This window comes from Arachis ipaensis, chromosome B09, assembly GCF_000816755.2.
Source record: "Arachis ipaensis cultivar K30076 chromosome B09, Araip1.1, whole genome shotgun sequence".
Taxonomy (NCBI): domain Eukaryota; kingdom Viridiplantae; phylum Streptophyta; class Magnoliopsida; order Fabales; family Fabaceae; genus Arachis; species Arachis ipaensis.
In genome coordinates, this window is record NC_029793.2 from 19,383,679 (window position 1) to 19,397,485 (window position 13,807).

Genomic DNA, 13,807 nt, shown 5'->3' on the forward strand with positions numbered 1-13,807 from the left:
TTAACTGGAAACTACAAATACATAATCTATAAATAAACCAACGAAAACTAGTTATTTGAATTAATAATAAGAATTACTTTAATTTCATGCATGGTGGGACGTATATTATGTTTTATGGGGCGAACATAATAGCATTTACATGGAGGTGCTTAATCTCTTTTATTTTCTGGGTGTGAATGAATGTGAATCTGTCAATATAAGTATATATGTTTATGATTCCTTAGCTTAAAGAGAAGAAGACCAGTTATTTGAATTAAGAAGAAGACCACTTAATAATTTTTGGTTTTAGCTTGATCTTTATTTTTACTTTTTGGTTTCACTCTATGCTTATGTTTCAATTGTGAAAATGTTTCAGCTTGATCTTTATTTTTACTTTTTGGTTTCAGCTTGATCTTTATTTTTATTTCTTAGTTTCACTTTATGCTTATGTTTCAATTGTGAAAATGTTTGCCTAATTTGGTATTCTTTTGAGAAATGTATTATTTTTATTCTCTAAGTGTTTTTCTTGACACAAGCTTAATGTAAGAATTAATATACAATGTTATAGATTGTTGGTGCACAAATTGTGAATCACACTTTTCACAACTCGTACCACTAACCAGCAAGTGCACTGGGTCGTCCAAGTAATACCTTACGTGAGTAAGGGTCGAATCCCACAGAGATTGTTGGCTTGAAGCAATCTATGGTTATCTTGTAACTCCTAGTCAGGATATCAATTATAATTATCAAGTTGAATTACGAAGAATAAAAGAGCAAGAAATAAATATCTGTTATGCAGTAATGGAGAATATGTTGGAGTTTTGGAGATGCTTTGTCTTCTGAATCTCTGCTTTCCTACTGTCATCTTCTTCACGCACGCAAGTTTTTTCCTATGGCAAGCTGTATGTTGGTGGATCACCGTTGTCAATGGCTACCATCCGTCCTCTCAGTGAAAATGGTCCAGGTGCGCTGTCACCGCCCGGCTAATCATCTGTCGGTTCTCACTCATGCTGGAATAGGATCCGTTGGTCCTTTTGCGTCTGTCACTACGCCCAACCTTTGTGAGTTTGAAGCTCGTCACAATTATTCAATCTCTGAATCCTACTCGGAATACCACAGACAAGGTTTAGACTTTCCAGATTCTCAAGAATGCTGCCAATGGATTCTAGCTTATACCACGAAGATTCTGATTAAGGAATCCAAGAGATACTTATTCAATCTAATGTAGAACGAAGGTGGTTGTCAGGCACACGTTCATAGGTTGAGAATGGTGATGAGTGTCACGGATCATCACATTCATCATATTGAAGTGCGAATAAATATCTTAGATAGAAACAAGCGTGTTTGAATGGAAAACAGAAGTAATTGTATTAATTCATCGAGACACAGCAGAGCTCCTCACCCCCAACAATGGAGTTTAGAGACTCATGCCATCAAGGAGTACAAAGTTCAGATCAAAAATGTCATGAGATACAAAATAATCCTCTAAAAGTTGTTTAAATAGTAAGCTAGTAATCTAGGTTTGCAGAGAATGAGTAAACTATGATAGATAGTGCAGAAATCCACTTCTGGGGCCCACTTGGTGTGTGCTAGGGCTGAGACTTAAGCTTTACACGTGCTTAGGCTGTTTCTGGAGTTAAACGCCAGGTTGTAACCTATTTTGGGCGTTTAACTTCAACTTGTAACCTGTTTCTGGCGTTTAACGCCAGACTGCAACATAGAACTGGCGTTGAACGCCAGTTTACGTCGTCTATCCTTGAGCAAAGTATAAACTATTATATATTGCTGGAAAGCCCTGAATGTCTACTTTCCAACACAATTAGGAGCGCGCCAATTGGACTTCTGTAGCTCCAGAAAATTCATTCCGAGTGCAGAGAGGTCAGAATCCAACAGCATCAGCAGTCCTTTTTCAGCTTGAATCAGATTTTTGCTCAGCTCCCTCAATTTCAGCCAAAAAATATCTGAAATTACAGAAAAACACAAAAACTCGTAGTAAAGTCTAGAAATATAAATTTTTCCTAGAAACTAATGAAAATATACTAAAAACTAACTAAAACATACTAAAAACTACATGAAATTAACCCCAAAAAGCGTATAAAATATCCGCTCATCACAATACCAAACTTAAACTGTTGCTTGTCCCCAAGCAACTAGACAAATAAAATTTTAGGCCCTCCTATCCACTGATGCTCAAAGCCTTGGATCCTTTTTATTACCCTTGCCTTTTGGTTTTAAGGGCTATTGGCTTTTTCTGCTTGCTTTCTCTTTTTCTTTTTCTTTTTCTTTTATTTTTGCCATTTTTTTCCTACAAGCTTTTGTATTCATTGCTTTTTCTTGCTTCAAGAATCATTTTTTTATGATTTTTCAGATTATCAAATAACATTTCTCCTTTTTCATCATTCTTTCAAGAGCCAACATATTTAACATTCATAAACATCAAATTCAGAAGACATATGCACTGTTCAAGCATTCATTCAGAAGATAAAAAGCATTGCCACCACATGTAAATAATTAGAATTTTTCTTATTAAAAACTCGAAAAATATTGCCTCCTTATTCTAAAGAAAATCTGATATTTTATTCATGTTTAATGATGATGAGAAAAATAAATTATAGCTTAATTGGAGATAAAATCAAAATATATATACTAATTACTACTACTCATATATAACTTCTAAGGTAAAACTCAAATAAGAACAATTATCACAGAGTTAAGGCTAAGATTAGAACTCAAAAACCTTAAATTTGGGAGGTGGATGCCTCTTTAGTCTGTGGAGTGCTTGACCCTTCAAGAGATAGTTTCTGACGCTTTAATTCCTTCAGTTCACGCCCTTGCTCTTCTTGTTCTCTAAGCAATTTGCAGAGCATGCTGTTTTGATTTTGCTGTTCTTCCTTCAGTTGATCCACAGCTTCTTGCAACTTGGTGACAGATGCTTCTAGGCGCTCCCAGTATTCAATTTGAGGGATTTCCGGGAAGAACACACCAAACTTAGAGGTTTGCTTGTCCTCAAGCAAAAGAAAGGAAAGGAGAGGGAAATAGGGAGAGCCAAGCGCAACTTGTGGAGGAGAGGGGGAGAGGCCGAACCAATATTTAAAGGGAAGGGGGTGGGTTTCGAAAATTATTTGAAAAAGATATGATAGAAAAAGTGATTTGGAAAAAATAAGTATGATAGGAAAAGATGTGATTTAAAATTGAAAAGATATAAAAGATATTTGAAGAAGATAAATCTGGATTTTGAAAAAGATAATGTGAAGATTTGAAAAAGATATTGATGAGTTGAAAAGATTTTAGAAGGAAAAGAGATAGATTTGTTTTGAAAAGGATTTGAAAAATTAGGATTTGTAACATGTTTGTGCAAGAAATCATGAATTGAAACATAAAAAATGGAAAAATTTTGAATTGAAAACGAAATTGCCTACTCCCCACAATCCTGGCGTTAAACGCCCAACTACTGCATGTTTTGGGCGTTTAACGCCCAGTTGGTGCTTGTTTTGGGCGTTTAACGCCCAGCTGTTGCTTCTAGCTGGCGTTAAACGCCAGAAACCCCCCAGGATGCTGTAAATCTGGCGTTAAACACCCAGAAGCTGCTTCTTTCTGGCGTTTAACGCCCAGATGGCTATCTTTATTGGTGTTAAACGCCCAGTAGATGCTCCTTTTGGGCGTTTAACGCCCAATTGTGCCTCTTACTAGCGTTTTCTTGCCAGTGAGCTCTTTTTTTCTGTTTTGTGCTCTGAATTCTTCTGTAACCCTGTGGACTTATGCAATTGATTCTTTACCTTGTTAATACTAAGCTCATATATTTTAAAAATAAATAAAATGAAGAATAAAATAAAATAAAATAACAGAAAAAGTTTTGCTAATGGCTGGGTTGCCTCCCAGCAAGCGCTTCTTTATTGTCTTTAGCTGGACCTTGCTGAGCTTTTAATCTAGCCTCAGCCTTGAGCACTCTTGCTCAACATTGCCTTCAAGATAGTGCTTGATTCTCTGTCCATTAACAATAAACTTCTTATCAGAATCAATATCTTGAAGCTCCACATAACCATATGGTGATACACTTGTAATCACATATGGTCCCCTCCACTGGGATTTCAGTTTCCCGGGGAATAGCCTGAGCCTGGAGTTAAATAACAGAACCTTTTGTCCTGGTTCAAAGACTCTAGATGATAGCTTTCTGTCATGCCACCTTTTTTATCTCTCTTTATAAAGCTTGGCATTTTCGAAAGCAGTGAATCTAAATTCCTCTAGCTCATTCAGCTGGAGCAATCTTTTTTCTCCAGCTAATTTGGCATCAAAGTTTAGGAATCTGGTTGCCCAGTAGGCCTTATGTTCCATTTCCACGGGCAGATGACATGCTTTACCATACACAAGCTGGTATGGAGAGGTCCCTATAGGAGTCTTGAATGCTGTTCTGTAAGCCCACAGAGCATCATCCAAGCTTCTTGCCCAATCCTTTCTACGGGTACTTACAGTCCGTTCCAGGATTCTTTTTAGTTCTCTGTTAGAAACTTCAGCTTGCCCATTTGTCTGTGGATGATATGGAGTCGCCACCTTGTGGCGAATCCCATACCGGACCATGGCAGAGTAAAATTGTTTGTTGCTGAAGTGAGTGCCCCCATCACTGATTAATACTCTAGGACACATCTCTTAAAGAGATATGGTTCATCCCACAAGTAGTACTTTGCATCAGTAATTAATTTTTTCTTTTGTTGCCTGCTGTACTCCTTGGGTATGAATCTTGCAGCTTTATAATTTGCAATGTCTGCAAACCATGGTGTTTCCTGAATGGTAAACAAATGCTCATCCGAAAAGGTCTCAGAGATCTCAATAGAGGGGGGAAACTCCCCTTCTGCTGGTTCTATCCGGGACAGATGATTAGCCACTTGGTTCTCTGTCCCTTTTCTGTCTCTTATTTCAATATCAAACTCTTGCAGAAGCAAAACCCATCTTATGAGCCTAGGTTTTGAATCCTGCTTTGTGAGTAGATATTTAAGAGCAGCATGGTCAGTGTATACAATCACTTTTGATCCTACTAAGTATGATCTAAACTTGTCAATGGCATAAACCACTGCAAGCAATTCTTTTTCTGTGGTTGTGTAATTTTTCTGGGCATCATTTAAAACACGGCTAGCATAATAAATGACATGCAGAAGCTTGTCATGCCTATGCCCTAGTACTGCACCAATGGCGTGGTCAGTGGCATCACACATTAGTTCAAATGGTAAAGTCCAGTCTGGTGCAGAAATAACTGGTGTTGTGACCAGCTTAGCTTTCAGAGTCTCAAACGCCTGTAGACACTCTATGTCAAACACGAATGGCGTGTCAACAGCTAGCAGATTGCTCAGGGGTTTTGCAATTTTTGAAAAATCCTTTATAAACCTCCTGTAGAATCCTGCATGCCCCAGAAAGCTTCTGATTGCCTTAACATTAGCAGGTGGTGGTAATTTTTCAATTACTTCCACTTTAGCTTGATCCATCTCTATTTCCTTGTTTGAAATTTTATGCCCAAGGACAATTCCTTCAGTCACCATAAAGTGACATTTTTCCCAGTTTAAAATTAGGTTGGTCTCTTGGCATCTTTTCAGAACAAGTGCTAAATGGTCAAGGCAGGAGCTGAATAAGTCTCCAAATACTGAAAAGTCATCCATGAAGACTTCCAGAAACTTCTCTACCATATCAGAGGAGATAGAGAGCATGCACCTCTGAAAGGTTACAGGTGCATTACACAGACCAAAAGGCATTCTTCTGTAAGCAAATACTCCAGAAGGACATGTGAATGTTGTTTTCTCTTGGTCTTGAGGATCTACTGCAATTTGGTTGTAACCTGAATAGCCATCCAAAAAGCAGTAATATTCATGACCTGCTAGTCTCTCTAGTATCTGGTCTATGAATGGTAAAGGAAAATGATCTTTTCTGATGGCTGTATTGAGCCTTCTGTAGTCAATACACATGCGCCACCCTGTAACTGTTCTTGTAAGAACCAGTTCATTTTTTTCATTATGAACCACTGTCATGCCTCCCTTCTTGGGAACAACTTGAACAGGGCTCACACAGGGGCTATCAGAAATGGGATAAATAATCCCAGCGTCCAGTAATTTGGTGACCTCTTTCTGCACCACTTCCTTCATGGCTGGATTTAGCCGCCTCTGTGGCTGAACCACTGGCTTAGCATCATCCTCCAATAGGATTTTGTGCATGCATCTAGCTGGGCTTATGCCCTTAAGGTCACTTATGGACCACCCAAGAGCTGTCTTGTGTATCCTTAGCACTTGAATTAGTGCTTCCTCTTCCAGTAGATTTAAAGCAGAGCTTATGATCACTGGAAAAGTGTCACCTTCTCCCAAAAATGCATATTTCAGGGATGGTGGTAATGGCTTGAGCTCAATTTAATGGAGCCATCAGCAAGTTGGAGACATATCCGGGTTGGTTTAACTTCTTCAGTTAAACCAAGCTTTCTGATAGTGGATGCAGGTATTAGGTTGATGCTTGCCCCAAGATCACATAAAGCTGTCTTGGTGCAATTACCCTCTAATATGCATGGTATCAGAAAGCTCCCGGGATCTTTAAGCTTTTCTGGAAAGCGTTTCAGAATGACTGCACTGCATTCTTCAGCGAGGAGAACTCTTTCAGTTTCTCTCCAATCCTTTTTATGACTCAAGATCTCTTTCATGAACTTGGCATAAGAAGGTATTTGCTCAAGTGCCTCTGCAAACGGAATCTTTATTTCAAGAGTCCTGAGATAATCTGCAAAGCGAGCAAATTGCTTATCCTGCTCCTCTTGGCGGAGTTTTTGAGGATAAGGTATCTTGGCTTTATATTCCTCAACCTTAGTTGCTGCAGGTTTATTTCCTACAGGGGTGGTTGGAGAAGCCTTTTTAGAGGGGTTGTTATCAGCACTTGTGTATGTCTGATTCCTCACTGGCATTTGAATGCCAAGGTTAGAAGCTGGATTGGTGTTGGACGCCAACTCCTTACTTGTTCCTGGCGTTTGAATGCCAGAACTGAGCTTCCATTGGGTGTTTGACGCCAACTCCTTGCTTGTTTCTGGCGTTTAAACGTCAGAGTTATTCTTCTCTGGGCTCTTACTGTCCTCAGAGGGATTTTGAATAGCATTTTGTTCATTTCTTGGCTTCCTGCTACCTTGAAGTAAGGTATTTAATGTTTTTCCACTTCTTAATTGAACTGCTTGGCACTCTTCTGTTATTTGTTTTGATAACTGTTGTTCTGTTTGCTTCAACTGTACCTCCATATTTATATTAGCCATTCTTGTGTCTTGTAGTATCTCCTTGAATTCGGCCAGCTGTTTTGTTAGAAAGTCTAATTACTGATTGAATTCAGTAATTTGTTCTGCAGGACTAAGTTCAGTAGTTACTGTTTTAGCCTCTTCTTTCATAGAAGATTCACTATTTAGGTACAGATGTTGATTTCTGGCAACACCATGATAATGAGCTGAGAATTCAACTCAAAGCTACTGACTCCAATGGAGGGTATACAGATACTACTCCCATATGAAGCAGTAGTGGGGTTAGCATATGACCCCAGAGTCCTTCTGGACTGCTCATTTCCACTTAGGTCCATGATGGAAAAAAGGGAATTGATGTGAATTGCAATTAAAATATATTTTTATTTTTATTTTATAAAAAGAGAACGAATAAAAAAAATGAAATAAAATAACTAGAACTTAAATATAGATTTCGAAAATTAAGAATAAAAAAATTAAAACTAAAATAATTACTTAATTAAGAAGATTTGAAAAACTTTGGATATGATTTTTGAAAAAGATTTTAAATTTTGAAATAGAAATCTGAATTTTAAAAGCAATTTTCGAAAATTCACTTTAAAATAGAGAGAGAATATATTTTTTGATTTTTGAATTTTATGATGAAAGAGAAAAACACACAAAAGACACACAACTTAAAATTTTTAGATCTAATGTTTCTTATTTTTGAAAATTTTGGAGGGAAACACCAAGGGACACCAAACTTAAAAATTTCAAGATCAAAACACAAGGAAGACTCAAAAACACTTTGAAGACTCACAAGAACAACAAGAACATGAAGATAGAACACCAAACTTAAAATTTTTAGAAACCAAAATAAAATTTTCGAAAACTAAAGAAAAATCAACAAGAAAACACCAAACTTAAAGTTTGGCACAAGATTTATTCAAAGAAAAATTATTTTTGAAAAAGTTTTTTTTAAAAAGAAGGTAGCCAATTACCAAGAACATAAGCACAACGCTCTAACCAATTGAGCTATAAATTTAACGTGTTCTAATAAGGTATTTAATAAATAAAGATTTTTTTTAAATTGATATTTTGAAAAAGCACAAGAAAAACAAAAAAAGACACAGAACAAGAAAAGCTAAAGATCAAACAAGGAAAATAAACAAGAACAACTTAAAGATTAAGAAAGAACAACGAACACAAATTCGAAAATTTAAAAGAAAATAAATAAAAAAAATACAATTGACACCAAACTTAAGATATGAAACTAAACTCAAATAGAAAAACTCAATTATTAGTTTATAAAATTTTCGAAAAAAATTAAAAAGAGAAAATAAGGATTAAAAAAAATTTCAACCAAAAACAATAATAGAAGACTCTAAAACAAAAAGAAAAAATTTTTCCTAATCTAAGCAACAAAATAAACCGTCAGTTGTCCAAACTCGAACAATCCCCGGCAACGGCACCAAAAACTTGGTGCACAAATTGTGAATCACACTTTTCACAACTCGTACCACTAACCAGCAAGTGCACTGGGTCGTCCAAGTAATACCTTACGTGAGTAAGGGTCGAATCCCACAGAGATTGTTAGCTTGAAGCAATCTATGGTTATCTTGTACCTCTTAGTCAGGATATCAATTATAATTTTCAAGTTGAATTACGAAGAATAAAAGAGCAAGAAATAAATACTTGTTATGCAGTAATGGAGAATATGTTGGAGTTTTGGAGATGCTTTGTCTTCTGAATCCCTGCTTTCCTACTGTCATCTTCTTCACGCACGCAAGTTTTTTCCTATGGCAAGCTGTATGTTGGTGGATCACCGTTGTCAATGGCTACCATCCGTCCTCTCAGTGAAAATGGTCCAGGTGCGCTGTCACCGCTCGGCTAATCATATGTCAGTTCTCACTCATGCTGGAATAGGATTCGTTGGTCCTTTTGCGTCTGTCACTATGCCCAACCTTTGTGAGTTTGAAGCTCGTCACAGTCATTCAATCCCTGAATCCTACTCGGAATACCACAGACAAGGTTTAGACTTTCCGGATTCTCAAGAATGCTGCCAATGGATTCTAGCTTATACCACGAAGATTCTGATTAAGGAATCCAAGAGATACTTATTCAATCTAATGTAGAACGGAAGTGGTTGTCAGGCACACGTTCATAGGTTGAGAATGGTGATGAGTGTCACGGATCATCACATTCATCATATTGAAGTGCGAATAAATATCTTAGATAGAAACAAGCGTGTTTGAATGGAAAACAGAAGTAATTGTATTAATTCATCGAGACACAGCAGAGCTCCTCACCCCCAATGGAGTTTAGAGACTCATGCCGTCAAGGAGTACAAAGTTCAGATCTAAAATGTCATGAGATACAAAATAATCCTCTAAAAGTTGTTTAAATAGTAAGCTAGTAATCTAGGTTTGCAGAGAATGAGTAAACTATGATAGATAGTGCAGAAATCCACTTCTGGGGCCCACTTGGTATGTGCTGGGGCTGAGACTTAAGCTTTACACGTGCTTAGGCTGTTTCTGGAGTTAAACGCTAGGTCGTAACCTGTTTTGGGCGTTTAACTCCAACTTGTAACCTGTTTCTGGCGTTTAACGCCAGACTGCAACATGGAACTGGCGTTGAACGCCAATTTATGTCGTCTATCCTTGAGCAAAGTATGAACTATTATATATTGCTGGAAAGCCCTGGATGTCTACTTTCCAAAAAAATTGGGATCCCGCCAATTGGACACTTGTAGCTCCAGAAAATCCATTCCGAGTGCAGAGAGGTCAGAATCCAACAGCATCAGCAGTCCTTTTTCAGCCTGAATCAGATTTTTGCTCAGCTCCCTCAATTTCAACCAGAAAATATCTGAAATTACAGAAAAATACACAAACTCATAGTAAAGTCTAGAAATATGAATTTTGCCTAGAAACTAATGAAAATATACTAAAAACTAACAAAAACATACTAAAAACTACATGAAATTAACCCCAAAAAGCGTATAAAATATCCGCTCATCAATTGTACTCCTGGACTTAATTACTTTTGGAGACTTCATTTAATTTATGCCCTTTTAGGTGAAATAAAATGGTAAAAAGAGGTGATATCAGATTTTGGTATTGGATTTAGGATACACTTGGATTGTTACTTGACAGTAACAGATTTTTTGGATTTAAGATAAATTTATTCTATTTTCACTATTAGAATAGGGCCTTATCATTCTAAGTTTACTTCATTAATATTATACAAGACTACAATAATTTTATTTTTTGAAGTTAACCTCTTATATTGCATTCCGATTGATATTAAATAATATCTACAGATTTTTACCTTCACCTACCGCGCTCATGTAATTTCGGACATTATTAAAGGATATTACTCTCAGCTGTGGCCTTCATGGGAAAAATACCATATGCTACTAGGAAATTTTGGTGGAAAAATTTTGAAGTAGGTTTTAGAGAAACATTTAATCTTTGTTAGTAGATTAAGAATTAGTTCTAAGTTTGAAAAATTTAATATATATCAACTTGTAACTATCTTACTTGTGTTGATTATCCAGAGAAAATATCAATTTGTTCCTCTAGATCTTCATTGGGCTCGAAAAAATTTTGAGAAGCGAGGTGCGATTTTACTAAAAAATTTGTTGGGAAAAGCGCGTGCAAGTCGTGTCAAACATCAATGGATAGGAGAGGTTGTGTGGGATGCTTTCTGTGCTTATTGGAATACTGATGTTGGATTTCTACAAAAGAGTGCACAAGGCAAGTTAAATTGAGCACCTGATTGCAGCGGATTTGGAGCGGCTCTTCATACTACTGGCTCAATTTCCGTTATCCAACACAAAGCTAATATAGTGTGTTATAGAAAAACTTAGATCTTTTATATTATAATTTTATATACTTCAATTGGTAGTTGATACTCATAGATTTTTTAATTTATATGTTTGGTAGAAAAAATCATTAAAGAAGACTCCAACACAGTTAGAATTGTTTACAAAGACTCACAAACACAAATATGAGACATGGGTGGATAAGAAATCAAAACATGTTGAGGTGAGTCTATCTTAATCAAAATGTATATCTTTTCCTCTGTATGTATTAAACAATATTGTATTAGGGCTAGTGTTCCAGCTCATAGGATTGTTCTATTTATATGGCTATGTGCTTGGGGTTACTGGAACTCTAAATTTGAGTGATCTATTTTTGAATAATTGAGTCCTTTTTCAGTACTGTCATTGGATTGCAAAAGATTATTTGTTCGCCTTCTCTAGCAATTCTTGTCTTGTGTCACAAATTTCAATTCTTGATATCAAAGGAGTTATTCCCATCTGTGATTGTGATCCCTTCTCGTATAGAGTTCAAAGTTATCAAGCATTTGAACAATTCAAGTCACTACAATTGATGTGCATATAGGTCGTTCCTAAATCAATTAAAGTCAAACTTACTTGTATTCTTTCATTTTTTTTCCATGACATGTAGACATCCACAAGACATTGCTGGCCTTTTGTGCTAGCATCAGTTAGATGATCTTCCATTATCATATGCTACCCCTTTTCCATATTTGCTAGGAATATATATATATAGAATCCAATTAGCTTGAGAAAAATGTTTAATCTTGCCTTTTTAGTCTGTGGATACGGTAAAAATTCTCAACCCTTATGAAATTCTTGATTTATCGTGTATGGGTATTGAGTTGTTATGTTTGAATGTGATATTGTGGATTAGGTAGTATATATATATATATATTGGAGCTTGATTGAGGTTTTGGGAAGCTTGGAAGTGGACTTTTGGTGCTGGAAAATCTATTTGGGAGGTGTTGAGCCTTGAAAGCTTGAGGAAAAAGTGAAATGGAAGTGTTTTATATATATATATATACCTACCATTTGAACAGTGACTCATTGCCTTAATTGTAATCATTATTTGATTTTTGGTTACTGCTCATATGGTACATAACACTTTAATTTTTACTCCCAATTAATAGTAATCATTACATATATTTTGGGGTTGTAAATGTCTAAATGATATAGATAGTAATGACATTACATACTGTGATATAAATCAGTTATAATTAGTTAGAAAGCTCACTGACATTATTCTTAGCAAATCATGATTTATTATGTACTATGATGTTGGGGTTACTTTGTAATAATCCCTGCATGCAGAGTAGAGTTTTATATTTTGTGAACTTGAACTGAACTTTGTCCAAATAGAAATTATGAAAATAACTTATAGATTGTTTCATGGCTAATTGTTCTCTTTGGGTTTGGCATGGCTAATTTTGTAAATGATATTGGCAAGATGAATTTAAGAATGCTATAGAACAGGCTACGCAAAAAGTGTCTGAAGAAGGAAGTAATGCACCAAATGAGATGGATGTGTGGTGTGAAATAGCCAGAGTTAAAAAGGAAAGAATTTATGGACATGGAATAGAATCCACTGCAATTGACAAAAGACCTAGTTATCATGGCTCCAGTTCTCAGTCATCTCATTGGTTGCAAAGGTCAGAACATGAAGAAATAATGAAGAAAATGCAAGAAGAGAACGATGACTTGAAAACTAAGTTGGAAAAGACAGAAAAAGAATTTGAAATCAATAACCGTATGCTTCAAGAAATGATGAAAAAGCTTAATTTTAAAATTTCGATTCCTCAACTAAGGTGGAGAAACAAATATAGGAGAGGATGAAGATGGTGAACGTACGTCTGAAGAGTGATTAGTAATTGTGATGCTAGTTAGTTAATAGACTTTAAATGATGTAATTAGTAATATGAGAGTGTTGTTTATTTATTATTGTTATTGTCTATGATACTAAATTGATGAGTTATTTTGATTATTGTTTAAGTGTGTTATATTATTGTGGTTATTGTTAAGTGTTGTTTACTTTTATGGGCTAAGGTGTAGGTTTTGTGTTGATGGTTTTTCAATATTTGATGGCCTAAATGTAAAAATTTAGTAAAAATGATAATTAAAAAATTAGGATCAACCATGAAAATTTGGTCACTAAAATGCTTGGTTGCTAATTAGCAATTGATTTAGTGACTGAAAGTTGGTTGCTAAAATATAGGTCCATACTTAGCGACTGAATTAGAGACTAAAATGTTGGTCACAAATTAGCGACCGAAATAATGGTCGCGAATTGGAGACCGAAACACTAGTCGCAAATTAGCGACCGATTTAGCGACTGAAAAGTGGGTCGCTATTTAGCGACCGATTTATTCAGAGACCGAATTTGCGATGGAAAATTTGGTCACAATTTAGCAACCGATACTCTTTGGTGAGGGTTTGGTGGCCTTGTTAACAAATCGGTCGCTAAAGTATAGCGACCGAAGTTGGTCGCTATTTTCTGATTAGCGACCATGGTTTTAGCGACCATCCAAATCGGTCACTATTCCAATAATTTCTTGTAGTGCATGAAAATTTTAAATATCTATTTTTTAGGATGAGAATAAAAATTTCAAATCTTGCTAATAAATATTTTTTTAGAATGAATTATTCCTCAAATTATATTTTAAAACTTCAAACATAAAAATAGTATTTTCATGGACAATTCCCAATAATAAATTGGAATTCATAGAAACAAACATCAATTAAGAAAACTTTAAATAAATTCTAAAACTCTT

General features: G+C 35.8%; 1 long non-coding RNA gene across 1 annotated transcript; it reads left to right on the top strand.

The window, feature by feature from the left end:
- Positions 11,178-12,584, top strand: LOC110266304. The gene is made up of 2 exons (XR_002353552.1): positions 11,178-11,241; positions 12,498-12,584. It is a non-coding gene; the product is annotated as an uncharacterized LOC110266304 (long non-coding RNA).